The 18,507-nt window shown below is 40.4% G+C and overlaps 1 protein-coding gene and 1 pseudogene across 1 annotated transcript in view; one reads left to right on the top strand and one right to left on the bottom strand.

The window, feature by feature from the left end:
• FOXO1 (forkhead box O1) overlaps positions 1-18,507 on the top strand; it is a 111,863-nt gene that overhangs the window by 30,757 nt on the left and 62,599 nt on the right. The gene's annotated exons all lie outside the window — the stretch shown is intronic.
• On the bottom strand, positions 15,204-17,857 carry LOC112610862 (annotated as a pseudogene).

The following is an 18,507-nucleotide window of genomic DNA, read 5'->3' as shown; positions in this document are numbered from 1 at the left end:
AGCTTGTGTAGAGCTTATGGTTGTGTAGAGCTTAACGGATCCCACTGGTTTTGTTTTTGTTTTTGTTTTTTTTTTTTTTTTTGGAGCTGGAATCTCGCTCTGTGGCCCAGGTTGGAGTAGGGTGGTGAGATCTCAGTTCACTGCAACCTCTGCCTCCCAGGTTCAAGCAATTCTTCTGCCTCTGCCTCCCAAGTAGATGGGACTACAGGTGTGCGCCACTACGCCACGCCTGGCTAATTTTTTGTATTTTTAGTACAGACAGAGTTTCATCATGTTGGCCAGGCTGGTCTCGAACTCCCGACATCAGGTGATCTGCCCGCCTCAGCCTCCCAAAGTGCTGGGATTATAGGCGTGAGCCACCGTGCCTGACTCCCACTGGTTTTTAGAGATGTGTGCTACTGTGGGTCTGTCACATGCATGCATCTGGTTCCCAGGGAGGGGCAGCAGGTAGAGTACAGCTCATCCTGTTGGCCGGGACCTCTGTCACGTCCCCAGAAGTGGGCAGGGCAGGCCCTCAGTGGAGGGGAGAGGACTCACTCTCCTCAGTGGTGTGCCTGACAGTCCAGACGCCTTTCCTGCACAAGGCATCAGCCTTACTGACTGTAGAGGGCAGTGATTAGAGGTGAGAAATTTAGCTTAAGGGATTGTCCAGACATGACATCTCAGTTTTCCTCTGTAAAAATACTCTTCCAGGCTCGTGGTAATGAAAATATTTTCATTGTAGTCTTAGCAGGATATTTGCTTGACAAGCAGATTATAAAGCTGAGTAAAAGCAAAACTGACCAGGATGATGATATTTTGAAAACTTACTCAGTGATGTAAACAGTGCCTCTACCTGGTCCCCATGGATGCAGTATTAAACTGGAAATTAAGTCCTTCAAAAGCTGCCCTTCTTGGGTTAAAGGATTCTTTATCCGGAGCAGTTTTTTTTTTTTCTCCTAAATGTTAAAAGAAGCTTGTAATGAATCTGTGATGCTGCAGAATTACAGCATTACTTGTAAACTTAGTAGTATACAGAAAAAAATTTATCTTAAATTTACTCCTGTGTTTCTTTGTAGAAGGAATAAACAGTGAATGGGAACCAGTATTTTTCAAAAATTTTTTTTGGTTAGTTAATAAAGAATTAGGTATTACAATTTCTTTGTCTGATATCTAATACTTTGTTTCAGGCAATAGTGAACAATGCCATATGCCTTACCAGGTAGATTTTTATATAAATGATTGCTTATGAATTATAAATGATATGAGTTAGGTTTAGAGGTTTAGAATGAATGATGCTAAATTGATGTTGAAGTTGTAGAGGGTGGTTTGTTTTGTTTTTGAAAATTGGAGCCGGGCATGGTGGCTCATGTCTGTAATCCCAGCACTTTGGGAGGCTGAGGTGGGTGGATCCATGAGGTCAGGCGTTCGAGACCAGCCTGGCCAACATGATGAAACCCTGTCTCTACTAAAAATATAAAAATTAGCTGGGTGGAGTGGTGGGCATCTTAATCCCAGCTACTCAGGAGGCTGAGGAAGGAGAATCACTTAAGCCCAGGAGGCGGAGGTTGCAGTAAGCCGAGATTGTGCCTCTGTGCTCCAGCCTGGGCAACAGAGCAAAACTCTGTCTCCAAAAAAAAAAAAAAGGTGTCAAAGCCACCTTTGTTGCTTTCTGTTTTTGTTGTTGTTGAGACAGGGTCTTGCCCTGCTGCCCAGGCTGGAATGCAGTGGCATGATGATGGCTCACTACAGCCTTGGCCTACCAGGCTGAAGTGATTGCCCTGCCTTAAGCTCCCAGGCACTTATTTGTAAATTTTTTCATAGAAGTGGGGTCTAACTGTATTGCCCTGGCTCACTTTTCTTACTAATACACTTGGAGAGACTTAAATTGTGTGTATTCTGCAGCTTCTTAGGTTTGTGTTCAGTTTATTTAATGTGGGAGTGTTCATTTGTTAATGCCTAAGTGAGATTTCATATTGCCTATTCAGCAAGGTATAATAATTATATTTTCTTGTATGTAGTCGTGTGGGTGTGGATCTGAACCAGTTAAATTGTTGAGTTCTCTGTTGCAGATTAGTCCGACACAAAGCAAGGCTTTGTGGTATCATTGGGAAAAACTAAAGGGACTTTGTCGTGGGCAGTTTTATTAGAAAAGGGAAACTTCTTTACATTTTACTATAAAATCACACAGCCTTGGTACCCTGTCATATACCTATCATGTGGGCTAACAGTTTGATGTTGAAGAACTATTGTCAGTTATTAGATTGTAAAGTACCTCATCCAGAGAATAGGCATGAAACTTCTCATAATTCAGTTTCCAACCTTGATAGTGAATGCTTTACTGGGTACAGTAATTTGTAAGTTTATTTTGATGAACCTGGGTGCTTGGCAAAATAAGAATATCATGCATTTCTATTGATGTGTGCCTGTGGTGAGGAAAGTTGAGTTTCTATACTTGAGCATAAGGAGACTTGAGAATTCTTTCCTTGGTCATTTATAAAGTTACTGTGACTATGTATCTTTTAGTATGAAATGGATAAAGAAATCTACATTCATACATATTTAATAACAGCTTTATTGAGATATAATTCAGATACCAGTTTACCCACTAAAGAGTACAATTCAGTAGTTTTTAGTGTATTTGCAAGAGTTTGGGCAACTATCACCACAATTTTCAAACATTTTTATCGTCCCCAAAGAAATCTACTACCAGTCACTCCCCATTCTTCCCGTATCTCCCTAACCTGCATTTACTTTCTGTGTTTATAGATTTGCCTGTTCTGGACATTTTGTATAAATGGTATCATGTTACAATATGTGATCTCCTTTGACAGGCTTCTTTCACTTAGCATAACATTTTCGAGTTTTATTCCGGTGGTAGCATGTATCAGTATCATTCCTTTTTATTACCAATTAATATGCCATTGTATGGAAATAGTACATTTTATCCATTTATCAGTTGATTTTGAATAATTTCAAAACCTCCCCAGATTTCAAAATTATTGCTGTTACTAATAATGTGATTATTCATGTATAGTTTTTCTATGTGCATATATATATATTTCATTTCTCTTGGTTTGGGTATATACCTAGGAATGAAATGACTGGGTCGTAAGAACTGTACGTTTGACATTTTGAAGAATGTCAAAGTATTGAAAAGTGGCTGCACCATTTTATATTCCTACCATGAAAGGTATGAGTATTCTCATCTCTCTACATCCTTGATGACACTTGTTATGGTCTTATTTTAGCCATTCTAGTGGGTGTGAAGTGATATCATTGTAATTTTGTTTTCCATTTTTCTGATGCTAAATAATGAATGTTAAGCATCTTTTTATATGCTTATTGGTTATTTGTATATCTTTGAAGAGATATCTACTCAGATTCTTCGGCCCCCTTTTTCTTCTTTGTTTCTTTTCCCTTTTTTTTGAGACAGAGTTTCGCTCTTGTGCAATGGTGCAACTTTGGCTCAGGTTCAAGTGATTCTTCTGCCTCAGCCTCCCAAGTAGCTGGGATTACAGGCATGCACCACTATGCCCAGCTAATTTTTTTGTATTTGTAGTAGAGACAGGGTTTCACCATGTTGGCCAGGCTGGTCTTGAACTCCTGACATCAGGTGATCTGCCTGCTTCAGTCTCCCAAAGTGTGGGATTACAGGCATGAGCCACTGTGCCTGGCCCTTTTTTTTCTTTTATTTTTTTTGAGACAGAGTCTTGCTCTGTCGCTCAGGCTGTAGTACAAATGGCACAATCTCAGCTCATTGCAACTTCCACCTCCCAGGCTCAAGAGATATTTGTGCCTCAGCCTCCCAAGTAGTTAGGATTACAGGTGCCCACCACCACCCCCGGCTAATTTTTGTGTTTTCAGTAGAGATGGGATTTTGCCATGTTGCTCAGGCTGGTCTTGAACTTCAGGACTCAAGTGGTCCCTTTGCCCATTGTTAAATTGCGTTATTTGTTCTTTTAGTACTGAGTTTTAAGAATTCGTCATATATTCTAGGTACTAATGCCTTATATATATGCTTTACAAATAATCGCTCCCATTCTGTGGGGTTTTTGTGTTTTATTTTTGAGATGGAATCTTTCTGTGTCACCCAGGCTAGAGTGGAGTGGTGCAATATTGGCTCACTGCCACCTCTGCCTCCGGGGTTCAAGCTATTCTCCTGCCTCAGCCTCCTGAGTAGCTGGGACTACAGGCACGTGCCACCATGCCTGGCTAATTTTTTTGTATTTTCAGTAGAGATGGAGTTTCACCATGTTAGCCAGGATGGTCTCCATCTCCTGACCTCGTGATCCACCTGTCTCGGCCTCCCAAAGTGCTAGGATTACAGGCATGAGCCACCGTGCCTGGCTGGGTTTTTTTCATTTTTTTGGAGGTGGTGTCCTTATTTTTAAAAAATTTGTGGTAAAATATACATAAAATACACTATCTTAACCATTTTAAAATGTACCGTTCTGTGACATTAAGTACTTTTATTTTGTTGTGCCAACCCATTGTAATCACCATTCATCTTCAGAATTCTTTTCATCTTGCAGAACTGTAACTTTGTGTCCGTTCGACAATAACTTCACATTTCCTCCTTCTTCAGGCTTTTGATAGTCACCATTCTACTTTCTGTCTCTATTAATTTGACTACTTTAGGCCCTTTATATGAGTGGAATCATATAGTATTTGTCCTTTTGTGACTGGTTTATTTCGCTTAGCACAATGTCTTCAAGGTCCATCCATGTTGTAGCTTATGGCCTATTCTATTCTATGTATATATCACATTTTGTTTATCTATTCATCCCTCAATGGACACCTTTTGGGTGTTGTGAATAGTACTGCTGTGAATATGGATGTACAAACAGTGGTGGTGTCCTTTGAAGCAAAAACATTTTTAATTTTGATGAAGTCCAGTGTATCTATCTTTTTTCTTTTGTTGTTTGTGCTTTTGGTGTCTTGTCTAATAAGAAACCATTGCCTAATCCAAGATCACAAAGATATATCCCTATGTTTTCTTCTAAGAGTTTAATGTATTAGTTCTTACATTTAGGTCTTTGATTCTTTTGAGTTAATTTTGGTATATGCCATGAGGTCACAGTCATAGTTTATGGAATGGCGGCGCTAAACTTAAGCTCTAGTTGTTAGTCTGCTTTGGTTATGCTGAAAAGTTGGAGCATAAATGCTTTTCACGGGGATCCCTCTCCACAATGCTGCCACTCCATCACCCTGCAGGACTCTAAGTTCAGCCTCTCTTGGCCCTGAATGATTGAGAACTCTGGAACAAAGACCTTGGCAATAATGTTTTTATATCCGTTTCATTTTTTCTCAGTGGTCATAACAGCTCTATTCTTTCTCACTTATCCACCCCACAACATAATTTATGTTAGCTGGAAAATTCCCCCTAACTTTAGTAAGCCTCTTTGGGGTGGGAAAAGCCTCACCTGTGTGGAGGCGGTGCCCCTTGCTTCTTGGTTCCTGAACCACATTCCTGCAGAGTGGTACCCTGCAGGAATCTTGGTATTATACCTTAAGGCAACTTCCTTCCCATTTAAGAAATTAAAAAGATTTAAACAAAGAAAAATGACAGAGTGGTGTTGAGGAGTGGTGTTGGCAAAGCTCGTAGTCTTCACAGTATGGCAAGGGAAAAAATAGTTTTAGGCTCTTTTCCTGTTTGCCAGGACAGTCATTAAGTGACAGGCTTTTTCTGGTTTTTCCTTTTTTTTTGAGAAGTCTTGCTCCCTGGCCAGGCTGGAGTGCAGTGGCGCCATCTCGGCTCACCCCAACCTCCACCTCCTGGGTTCAAGCAATTCTCTTGCCCCAACCTCCCAGGTAGCTGGGATTACAGGCGTGTGCCACTGCAACAGGCTACATTTTTGTATTTTTAGTGGACACGGGGTTTCACCGTGTTGGCCAGGCTGGTCTTCAACTCCTGACCTCAGGTAATCCGCCGCCTCAGCCTCCCAGTGAGCTAGGATTACAGGCGTGAGCTACCGCACCAGGCTAGTTTTTCCATGTTGACAAATGATTTTTGCTTTTCAGTGAGAACAAAAAGAATAACAAAAGCAAACAGCCCCATACTGTTTAGAAGGATCCCGTTGGCTTGCCCTGTGTATAAACTACACCCAGATTTTCTGTATAATCAGAGATTCTCAAGAGTTTCAGTTCCCCTTGCTGTTTAAATTAGCAGGACTTGAATTCCTAGAACAAAATGCCTAGCATTGTGGCGGGACTGGAGTTCCTGGTTTAGCTACTTATGTTTTAAACCTCCTTCCCTTATTTTTTGGACATAGAAAGGTAGAAGATATAATACTATCAATTTTTTTTGAAGTGGTGGGCATTATTTCGTAAATTAAAAATGTTAGATGTAAAGGTTCTTATCACTTGAGTGCTGAGCACAAGAAAAGCACAAACCAGGTTACTTGTTGCAGGTCCTCTGGTTTCAGAATGATTGATGCTCACTTTACTAGCACATATTCAGTTGCCTTGAACCTTCTCAACTGTAGCTTCCTCTTACAGAGCACAGTGCCCCACAAGGAAACTTTGAATCTGTGGTCTCCTCACAGGTTTTAGCCGAAGCCCACAACCCACCAAGCATGTGAAGTGAGGGTCACTGGTGGATGGGTCTTATGTCCATATACGGGTTGAATATTCCTAATCTGAAAATCTAAAATCCTAAATGCTCCAAAATCTGAAACTTCTTGAGTGGCAACATGATGCTCAAAGAAAACGCTCAGTGGAGGATTTTGGATTTTTGGATTAGGGGTGCTTAACTGGTAAGCTTAATGCAAATGTTCCAGAATCTGAAAAAAATCCCAAGTCCGAAATGCTTCTGGTTCCAAGCATTTTGGATAAGGGATAGTCAGCCTGTACTTGATATATCTCTAGAGGTTGTGAAATCTTAGGCAGTTCAAAAGTCATGTTGTTTGGCCAGGTGCAGTGGCTCACACCTGTAATCCCAGCACCTTGGAAGGCCGTGGCGGGCAGATCATCTGACGTTGGGAGTTTGGGACCAACCTGACCAACATGGAGAAACCCCATCTCTGCTAAAAATACAAAATTAGCTGCGCGTGGTGGTGCATGCCTGTAATCCCAGCTACTTGGGAGGCTGAGGCAGGAGAATAGCTTGAACCTGGGAGGTGGAGGTTGCAGTGGACCAAGATTGCGCCACTGCACTCCAGCGTGGGCAACAAGAGTGAAGCTCCGTCTCAAAAAAAAAAAAAAGAAAAGTCATGTTGTTTTAACTATTCATTGCCATTTGTTGGTTGGGCCTCTTCAACCATTGTGATCTAATCCTAGTTCAATACATTGTTAAATTCAAGTATTGAGGTCTTAGGATGAATGAGCAAGGCTTTGGGCTGGCACATAAAGGTGGGGCACCCACAGGTCCCGATCTTGGGGAGTTTGGGTAAGTATATTTTATTCATGAGATACACTTGTAAAAATATACATGGTAGGCTATAGGTGGTCTCACAGTTTGTCTGTAGTAGTACAGTTACTGCTCGATTCAGGGGAGTGAGAGATGAGTCTGTTTCAGAGCCAGGTGCCTGGGGGACAACCTGGGGAGGAAGGTTGAGCCTGCAGGGCTTTGGATGTGTGAAGGTAATGATTCCCAATAGTGTTTTGTATTATTTCAAAGTACTTCTATACCATTGTTGCCTCCTGCCAGGTCTCGTCTGCTTCTGTCAGTAGGTTGGCCATGTCCCCATTTCACGGATGAGGAAACTCGGCTTTGAGCATGTGGCTTGGTGCAACTGAGATTTGGGTCTAGATCATATGAATTGATTCTACTGTACATTTTCTAGGAAGTGGTAGTAGCATGAACAAAAAAGCTGAAGAGGACAGACTCAGCATGGTGAGTTCTTTGGGATTGGGGAGGGGAAGGGTGAAAAGTGCAGAAAGGGATGAGGGGATCCTACAGTGACAAGGTTTGTCCAGATACATTGCGAGAGTGCCCGGGAAGACTGAAACCCTCACAGGGGTGTGTGTGTGTCGGGGTGTGTGTGTGTCTGTGTGTGTGTGTAAACAGCTCTATTGAGGAATAGCTGATGTATAATCTGCACATATTTAGAATGTACAGTTTGGTAAGTTTTGACATGTGTATACTTGTGAAACATCACCACACTCGAGAATGAACATTATTCATCACCCTGAAAAGTTTCCTCCTGCCCCTCAGAAGGGCTTCTTAAAAAAATTTTTATTTTGAAATTTTTTCAAGTAAGTTTGAAGAATAAAAAAAACTTTTATGTCCCCATTACCCAGATTCACCAGTTTTTGACATTTTGATAATTTGCTTGCATCCTTTATGTATGTATATATGTATATATGTGTATATGTCTATATAGGTACATACATTTGTGCACACAGACACGGTTCCCCTGCCAACCCAGTCAAGGGTAGCTTTTATGAGTGGTGCTGCTGTAGTCATTAATGCTTCAATGTGTATTTCCAAAGAACAAGAATAGTCTCTTATGGATCTGTAGTATAGCCATCACATTCAGGAAAGTTACTGTTGTGTTTTTGTTGTTGTTGTTGTTGTTGTTTTTGAGTCTCGCTCTGTTGCCCAGGCTGGAATGCAATGGCGTGATCTCGGCTCACTGCAACCTCTGCCTCCTGAGTTCAAGTGATTCTCCTGCCTCAGCTTCCTGAGTAGCTGGGATTACAGGCACCTGCCACCATGCCTGACTAATTTTGGTATTTTTAGTAGAAACGGGGTTTCACCATGCTGGCCAGGCTGGTCTCGAACTCCTGACCTTAGGTGACCTGCCCACCTTGGCCTCCCAAAGTGCTGGGATTACAGGCGTGAGCCACTGCGCTTGGCCAGGAAAGTTATTGTTAATACAATATTTTTTATTTCATGTTCCAGTTTTGTCAGTTTCCTAATAATCTCCTTAATAGCAAGGACATTTTTCTCCTTGTACAGAATCCATTCCAGGGTTGTACAGTGCATTTGAGCATTACCTTTCTTGAGTTACCTTTGCTTTGAACATTTCCTTAGCCTTTCTGAGTCTTTCATGCCATTGACACCTTGGAAGAAACCAGACCAACTATTTTTAAAGTGTCCAAGGGTTTTGAGTTTTGAGCCAGTGTGTGAATGTGATCTGTCTGGGTTTGGGAAAAATGAACAGTTGTGAGTGAGGTGGATACAGTTGGTGGGGAGGAAGTTGGAGGCAGTGGCCTTGTGCTCTGATTCCCACAGGCTTAGGTTGGTGGAAGCCGTGGTTGGGGGAATTGTTGGTAAAATTGCTTGGATAGGGATGGACCTGGAAAAGAAGCAGAGGTGATGGCCGGGTTCTAATGCTTGTGTTCTGGAAAATTAAAGAAGTAAAGAGCAGGGAGGATTAAAGATAAAACTGGGAAAGGGCTGTTTTATGTCCAGGAGTTGTTATGCATACATTTCTTCTTTCTGCACACTGTGATAGCCCTGAGGGTAACTACTTAGAAAAAAGGTTGTGAAATTTTAGGAGTTTGGGACCCAGTGGCCAGATTGAAATTCAGTGCATGTAGGGCAGTTGCCAATAAAGTCACCCTTGGGTACTTGTTCAAAGCTTTTAGATGGAGGAATGTTTGTTCTCCAGCTTTAAGGGATTGAGAGTGTGGTGGACCTAATTTAGGGGAAGTTCATGGGCCAATGTCTTTGCAAGTGAAACTAGGCATCTTTCCCCAAGGAGAGAGCATATGAAGACATTCACTTTAAGGATGGGTTTTGAAAGGGGAGGTAATGGTACAACTTACCAACTTTATTATGTTGCCTAGTTATCATTTCTGTAGGTGTGTAACATTTTATCAAGTGTAAGGAGTTACCTCTGAATCTTCTATATAAGAAAGAAAATTTAGGCATGTTTAGTAACATGCGGTAACCTCTGGAATGCAAAATGCATTTATACTTTGTTTTACTAAGTCTGTGTAGAGAACATTTCAGTGTGGGACGTGAGTTGTCTCACCAGTAGTACAGCTTTAGAAGTCATTAGGCTTTCAGTGTTGTAAACTGTTTATCAGTTATATTAAAACATCACAACCTCCTGAGACCAGTGCTCTTACTTGGTTGCTTTGTCAGGAGACTTGCGAATATTGAATCCTTTAAAGTTTTTACAATGTTTTGAGAAGTGGAATTAGTTGAAAATATATCCTATTATCAGAATGTCTGCTGGCTAGGATTTGTTATTCTGTTGTTCTATTTAAATAGAATATGTCATATATTAGATGTTTTCTTAAATAGCCTTAGGTTTTAAATAAAAAGTAAGGCTGGGCATGGTGATTCAACCTGTAATCCCAGCACTTTGGGAGGCTGAGGTGGGAGATTGGCTTGATCCCAGGAGTTCATGACCAGCCTGGGCAACAGAGCAAGAACTTGACTCAAAAAATAAATAAAATAAGATAAGGTAAAATAAAAGGTAGTGAAGACAAAGATGACTTTATCCTCATCCCTGGTCAGGGACCTGGTTCATAATTTAAAACTCTTGCTTCAATTTGAGAATCTATAAAGTAGGATTGATAAACTGTACTGCCTTGGATTGATTTTGAAAATGTATGTGCCAGGGCCTGCTTTCACATGGTAAGAGGAAAGTCATTTACCTATCATACGCCATGTTTTTCTTTAACTTATACCTAAAGTATTTTAGAGTACTTATTGCCTTATGTAAAATTATAAGATCATATAATCACATTCCCCCCTGTGGAAAATTAAACTTTTTTTTTTTTTTTTAAGTGAAAGCAGCTTATTAAAATAAGGGAATGTAGAAGGGCTACTCCAAAGGCAGAGCAACCTAGACTCTCTCTGTAATTGAGTCTAAGCTAATGGAGAATGGAAAAAAACTCTGTTTTATAGCAGAATTTTCTACCTGGCCATACATGAATTTTCTGCTCTTGCTGTCTTGAGTGTTAACAATGGGAAATTGTGGACACTTACACTGAGCAGTACTTAGAATTTGCTGGATTTGCTGAAAAGTAATCCATCAGCATTGGAAGCCGTAAGCAGTATAAAATCGTTGATGCACATATTTATTTTTATTTTCTTTAGGTGGAGAAAGAGACCCTTGAGTTAAGAGTTTTTGGATGATGAATTTAGTACTTAATCATTAGTACATTTGTGCATGTCATATTCTAGGTCAAAATAAATTATCAACATGCCACATTTGTGGTAGTTAGATAATGCTTTTATTTCCTCTTTTTTCCCCACTTTGAATCCAGATTAACATAACATGTTAATTTGTGTTTTTCTCAACTCAGTGTGGTCATTCCATTGCATTAAAACTTTAAGCACTTTCGTCTTCACTAATAATCCACTTAATCTCTCACAATAAAAAGTACTTTCATTTGTACTGACTTAAATTTATCCAGTCAAAACTTTATATATTACTAGACTTTTTGTTACTTTTACCTAGCATCCAAAACCATGTTTTATGATTGGTTCGTAAAGAGCTATAGAAAACAGATTTTATTTATTTATTTATTTTTTTTGAGACGGAGCCTCGCTCTGTCTCCCAGGCTGGAGTGCAGTGGCCGGATCTCAGCTCACTGCAAGCTCCGCCTCCCGGGTTCACGCCATTCTCCTGCCTCAGCCCCTCAGCCGCCCGAGTAGCTGGGACTACAGGCGCCCGCCACCTCGCCGGCTAGTTTTTTGTATTTTTTAGTAGAGACGGGGTTTCACCGGGTTAGCCGGGATGGTCTCGATCTCCTGACCTCGTGATCCGCCCGTCTCGGCCTCCCAAAGTGCTGGGATTACAGGCTTGAGCCACCGCACCCGGCCTAGAAAACAGATTTTAATATTGCAATGTATATTGTTAAATTTTCTATCTAATGGATTGCCAGAAATACTCTGTTATATACATAAAAAACTATATGCATAATTCCTAGTGAGATAGTTATTTTCATTACTCGAAATACTCTCATTGAAACTTGTAATTCTGTGTTCCATTACATGCTTACCAAAAATGATTCCAGGTTGGGGGAGTGGTTGATTCCATATACTCTCAAAATTTCCAAAAAATTTAAAAAGTATTAAATTCCTATACGGTATCATCTGTCACCTCCCTCTGCCAAGTTGCCTGCCTAGCCACCATTTAATTTATGATGAGATGAGTACTCTGGCCCTGGGGTTCCCATCCCACCCCCTTTAGTCAGAGTGCTGTTCTTATATTGTATGAATCAGAACTGACCACTTATAATGCATGTTATAAGTGATTGGGTAAGATAGGCAAGCACAATTTTTAAATATTACAAAGCAAAGCATTGCTGCAATTTCTGGGTAAGTTTTCATGAAACTCATGTAGTACCATATGTCTCTTTGCTCTTAGGAATGTCCTGAGTGATTTTTTTTTTTTGAAAGCAATATTAGTTTTTAACAGCTTTGATTACATTCCTGGCCTGTTTTCTGTTGGTGGTACTATCAGGCTATGATATGATAATAGTCCCCAGGTGCATGAAATCTTAGAATTGGGACTAGACCACATACCTCCTTTTGGCTTCTTCTGCAGAGGGTCCCCTAGGCTTTGTTTATCTCCAGAGATTAGGAGTCTTTTATTTCTTATTTTTATTTATTGAGACAATCTCACACTGTCACCCAGGCTGAAGAGCAGTGGTTTGATCACAGCTCATTACAGCCTCAAACTCCTGGGCTCAAGCCATCCTCCCACCTCAGCTTCCCAAGTACCTGGGACTACAGGCGTGCGCCACCATGCCTGGCTAATTAAAAAAAAAAAAATTTTTTTTTTTTTAAAGAGCTGGTGTCTCACTTTGTTGCCCAGGCTGGTCTCAGACTCCTCCTGCCTCAGCTTTCCAAAGTGTTGGGATTACAGGCATGAGCCACCATGCCTGGCCTGGGGAACTTCTTGACCATGGTCCCCGGAACTGGACCCCTTTCTCATTATGGGATGCACTGTAATTTATCAATGTTCTTCTTAAAGTGTGTTAATAAAGAACTCATCTAGTTCTCTAGATATAGTGTGGCCAATTCTGAGTGTAGTGAGACTTTTATTTCCTGTGATCTGGAAATTGTACATTTGTTAGTGCAACCTAAGACTACCACACCTTTTTGTCACTTACAGTGGTTCATATGACACAGTCAGCAAACATTTCTGTGCCTGCCTCCAAACACATTTCCCCATTAAAAAGAAAAAAAACTACTGAACTTCCAATTTTATGTTGATTTTTAAACCCAGCATTCTAACTTGTCAGTGTAATTTAATTCTGTTGTTGATTTTATTGGTTATTTTATTTCTTGTTGTTGGCAAGTTTACCGATCTGTCTTCTGGGTTGTCATGTGATACAGACGTAAATGCAGAGGAAAAAAGTTGATTTTCATAGTAGTCAGCAACAGTAATAACTAATGCCCCACATGGTCCCCCGTGTCACTTTTGGAAAAAAGCCTTTGTTCATAGAGCAGCCTTACCAAGGGATAAATGTTTTATGGCCTGGAGAGAAATGCATCTCAATATAATGGCTGTGTTATTTTTCAGAAGCCAAGTTTGTTTTCTTTCCCCTTTAACTGTATTTCATTTTTTTTTAAAAAACATTCCCATTGGAGAACTTAGAGAAAGGTGAATAAATGCAAATCAGGTGGTTTTATTTTGATTTATTCGTACCTTTGATAAAAGGAATTGATTCTGCTGAGAATATGACTGTTTAAGAGTGTTGCTGTAGCAGACTTGCTGTCATAAATTGATTGGCATGGGCTTAAACCTTTGAATCACACCCTGGAAGCAGATAGTACTTTAAGAAATCTCTAGTCTGGAATTGTTTCTTACAGAGCAGGACTCTCTTCTTCTTCCATGCTTACTTATAGTGATCCTTAGGGAATGGGCAAAATAGGAGTAAATTTGGAAAATAATTTTTAGGGGATTGGAATCTGAGGAATAATGATAAAAAATAGTTTAACTTTGAAAAACCATGTTATGCCAGTCATAGAGCCATGTGCTTTCTGTGTACTATCTCATCACAGGCTCAGGCAATGGTGGAATTATGTCGAACAGGCAGGAGGCTTGGTGATTTTTGTTTGGATTTTCTTTGGCTTGGGAAAGACAGATTTGCCTTTTGCCAGAAAAGAAACTCCTTCAGTGAGCTAGCACTTCAAATGATGTCTCAGAATGTGGTGGAGATGCAGCCAGTTCACCTGAAGGTAGTGGTGGTGGTTAAATAAACACCCCCTCTATAAGTCTAGCTTTTCCTACAGTTACGAAATTTGAGATTTTTTTGTTTGTTTTAATGTTTATTGGTAGAAATAGATCATCAATGCATTCTTTGTGTTTATATAAACTGCATTCTCTTAAAGGTTTTGTTTTCATTGGAGATTTTTAGCCTCCAAGTGAACTTAACATATTATCTATGCAATTGATTCTTTATAGACTTTTTTTTAGATCTTAAAACTAAATTTGAGAAACCATGCATATTGTATACCTTATTTAATAATCCAAAGAATTGTTTGCACTTTCAAAAAAGTTACAAAAAGGCTGAACACAAGTTAAATAACCTGTATGTCCTAAATTTTCCATTACTGAATAGATGCTTGTTCAGTGTTATATATTGCTTGCTTTCTAGTGAGTCAGATTGTCAGAGATGCTTCAGTAAATTATCTCTATATTAAAATGATATCTGAATCCCCTTTCTCTCTGAGATGATCTTGCCAATATTAAACATTGTGCCATATGCAGTTTTAGCCGAAAAGCTTAAATAAGAACCAGACTTGTAGACTGAATCTTTTAACCTTAAAATTATATACCTATATATGCATACATGATATGCTGTATATTAAATTTAACATTTCAAGTAACGTATGGATAGCAAACATTCAGCCAAATACTCTTTCATGAAAAGGTATTATTCTTAAAAAGTTAATGAAAAGCTTATTTAGATAGAAATGTCTAGACATAAGTACTAAGCCTGTGAAACTTGAAAGTAAAGTCTGCTGTGCTATTAAGAAAAAGAAGATTGGTTTTTAACCTATTGAATTGTGCAGAGACAAAAGTGCTTAGCATGACAAAATTACCAAAATAAAAACATTTTAGACGTTATTTGGTTCTAGCAATGTTAATTATTTTGTGTTTCTGGATAATTTAACATTTATATTTTTAAATTTTATATAAATTTCCTCTTTATAGCAAATTGTAAAAAGCACACAAAAATAGTTCCAACTATGTATAATCGGTTATTTTTCATCCTAGTTAGCTCATCACAAGTAACTAAGCAAAACAATGCTTAAACATTCAGTTCTACTAAAATACAATATTTGAGTAGATCCCATCACTTTACCCATTGTTTGCTATGTTGGACCCTAAAACAGGCTGTTGACAGATCGGGCAAGTGAAATTCTCTGAGAGCCATCGGTCAGTACAATGAATATGAAATTCATGCATGCAGGGTAATTGCCTGAGCTTGTTTCCAGTTATGTAATCACTGATAACAAGCACTAAGGATTTTACGTAGTTCACTATCAATACTGTTATGCTCTAGCACCGGGTGGAAAGATTATCAGTCTGCTCTTTGGTTCAATCATGTATTCGGGCAGGCGTGATGGCTCTTGCCTGTAATCCTAGCACCTTGGGAGGCTGAGGTGGGTGGATCACCTGAGGTCAGGAGTTCAAGACCAGCCTGGCCAACATGGTGAAACCCCATCTCTACTAAAATACACAAATTAGCCAGGCATGATGGCGGGTTCCTGTAATCCCAGCTACTAGGGAGGCTGAGGTGGGAGAATAGCTTGAACCCGGGAGACGGTGATTGCAGTGAGTCGAGATCGCACCACCGCACTCCAGCCTGGTTGGCTGAGCGAGACTCACATCTCCAAAAAACAACAACAACAAAAAAGAGAGAGCAAGGGGAAGAATAGGTAGTGTTCCAGTTTGACTAAATCATTTGAATTTTGCAACTACATGCTACCCCTATTGTCACTGTTTCAGGTATGAGGTGAGTGGTCTCATTTACACCATGCATTTCAGTGCTATCTCCTTGGGCCTGCCTGTCTTGAGAGGAACCTTCCCTGTGCTGGCTGCTGTCTAACTGTAGCTAAGTTACTCAGTTCTGAGTGCATCTCTGGTAAATGCTGACCATTTCTCTGAAGCTCTGACTTGGAGAACTAGAGCTTCTCTCTAATGGTTGAGTCCTCCATTAGAGTACTAGGTTCTCCAGACCCAGTCATAATCTGCCTTAAAATTGACCAACAAGCCACTGATGATGGCTCAACAAGCTCATTCTCAGAAATCCTAGGAAGAATTCTGATACTAACATAGGTTTGAATACATGACCGCTCTAAACAAGAAGTGATTTGGCAGAAGCCCCCATTATTGCTTTGAATAGTGACCGTATTTTCTGTTAGCCCTACTCTGGATGAGTTCTGTCTGTAATACTATCCCGATCTCTGTTTTCTCCAGGATGGATCCTTCTCACTTGAAGGTCTAGTGTGATTGTTGGATGTTGTGGTACAGCAGTTGAGGATCTGCTGGATTCTTCTTCTCTACTGTTATTCTTGACACAAGTCTTGAATTAGAGAATGGGGTATATGCAGTACCTCTGTGTTCTCTATCTTGCTCTAAAAAGACTTGAGTTATACCCCTCCTCCTAACAGATCTTCTGGTGGTTTGCTGGTATTGGTCTACTTTCCCTTTGTGAATGATGATAAACAGTGCCACTCTGTCTCTTGAATTGGTGAACGACTTTGGCTACTGAAGGTAGATCTTATTGGCCTTAATCTTTGGTTTGTATTTCTTACTGTAACATTACCTCTAGCTCCATTTTCCCAAACATGTGCTGCTTTAAACCGTTGCGCCTCCCTTTGCCTGAGTTTGCTACCACCTGACTGGTTTGTATGACTACTGAAATTAGTGTGTGAAGCACTAGCTCTGGGAATGCCAGCTGATCCCCCAATTCCAGTTCTTAATCTTCCCAATGTTGAGAAAAATCCTTCAGCTGAATTTTTCCCCCTTGAAGCAAGACTAGTCCTTAGAACGTTGGAACTACCACCATTGAAATTCACTGAAATTTGGCTTCTTGTTTGCCTAGCCACAGGACTAGTTGACTTTTGTTGCCTATTTGTAGTATGATATCTGTTACTATCTGAAAGTGGAATGTTTGTATAATCTCCATGAATTTCAAATCCTTTATTTTCTTGATTTATGTGGATTTGCAGACTAAACTGAAACTCTCCACTGTTCGAGTTTGTTTGACTCATAGCTCTCCAATTTTGACTCTCATTTTGTCCATTTCGAGTTGCATTTCCTGTGCCCTGAAAGGTGTTCAACTATTCTGGAAGAGAATATTCATTTGAACTTTCTCCGGGAACTTCTGAGTCTCTGTAATTTGTTCCTTTTATTTTATTTTATTTTATTTTATTTTTTTGAGACAGAGTTTCACTCTTGTTGCCTAGGCTGGAGTGCAATGGCACGATCTTGGCTCACTGCAAACTCCACCCCCCAGATTCAAGCGATTCTCCTGCTTCAGCCTCCCGAGTAGCTGGGATTACAGGCATGCACCGCCACACCCAGCTAAATTTTTGTATCTGTTTAGTAGAGATGGGGTTTCACCATGTTGGCCAGGCGGGTCTTGAACTCCTGACCTCGTGATCCACCCACCTCAGCCTCCCAAAGTGCTAGGATTACAGGCATGAGCCACCACGCCCGGCCAATTTGTGCCATTTCTCAAGTCAGGCTGAGATACTAGTTGTTCGTTGACCCCATCTAACCGCTGTTGCAGTTCTTCTGATAATTATTTCTCTGGGGGAGCCTAAAAGATTATGGTCTCTCATAAACTGATAATCTTCGTCATTGAGTTAATTAATAAACTGCTAATAGGCCTTTTCTCTGTGGAGATGCTCTTGCTGCCATCTTCTCCTATTTTCACAATGATTACAGTATTGAGATAAGGTTTCTTCACCACCACCATCTGATCTAGATCTAGACTGATTCATCCTGAGATTCCTGGCTTGCTTATTTTCCTTTCAACATTCTTTTAACATAAGCCATGGTATCCATCCTTCAATTGTTTGTGCCTTTTTTGAGAGCTGCCCATCTTTTCCCAACTCAAATCCAGGCCTGTTGGTCTTCAGGGTTCTTAGTTTTAACTACTGTACTGTTCTTGGTTTCATAACTCTGCTGTTCAGTAAAATAGCAATTATTGTCCTCTCTGCCCTTATCACTCGGCTTAGCCAAGTCATCCACCAGAATACAATCCTGTTCTGTGGAACAGCTCTTAGGAACTTGGAAGAAGAAAGTTGAGTGGGTATTTTAGTATGAATTGATAGTATTCCACATGTACATCTAAAGTTTTCAGGGCCAGGTGTCATGGCTCATGCCTGTAATCCCAGCTCTTGGAGGGGAGTGTAGGGTGAGATGGGAGGATCCCTTGAGTCCAGGAGTTTGAAACCAGCCTGGGCAACATGGTGAAACCCCTTTGCTACAAAAATTAGCAGGATGTGTGGCACATGCCTGTTGTCCCAGCTACTCTGGAGGCTGAGGTGTGAGGATCACTTGAGCCTGGGAGGCGGGGTTGCAGTGAGCCGAGATTGCGCCACTGCACTCCAGCCTGGGTGACAGAGCCAGGACCATGCCTTAAAAATAA

The sequence above is a fragment of the Theropithecus gelada genome, chromosome 17 (genome assembly GCF_003255815.1).
Source record: "Theropithecus gelada isolate Dixy chromosome 17, Tgel_1.0, whole genome shotgun sequence".
NCBI lineage: Eukaryota > Metazoa > Chordata > Mammalia > Primates > Cercopithecidae > Theropithecus > Theropithecus gelada.
This window is presented reverse-complemented; position numbering and strand designations above follow the sequence as displayed.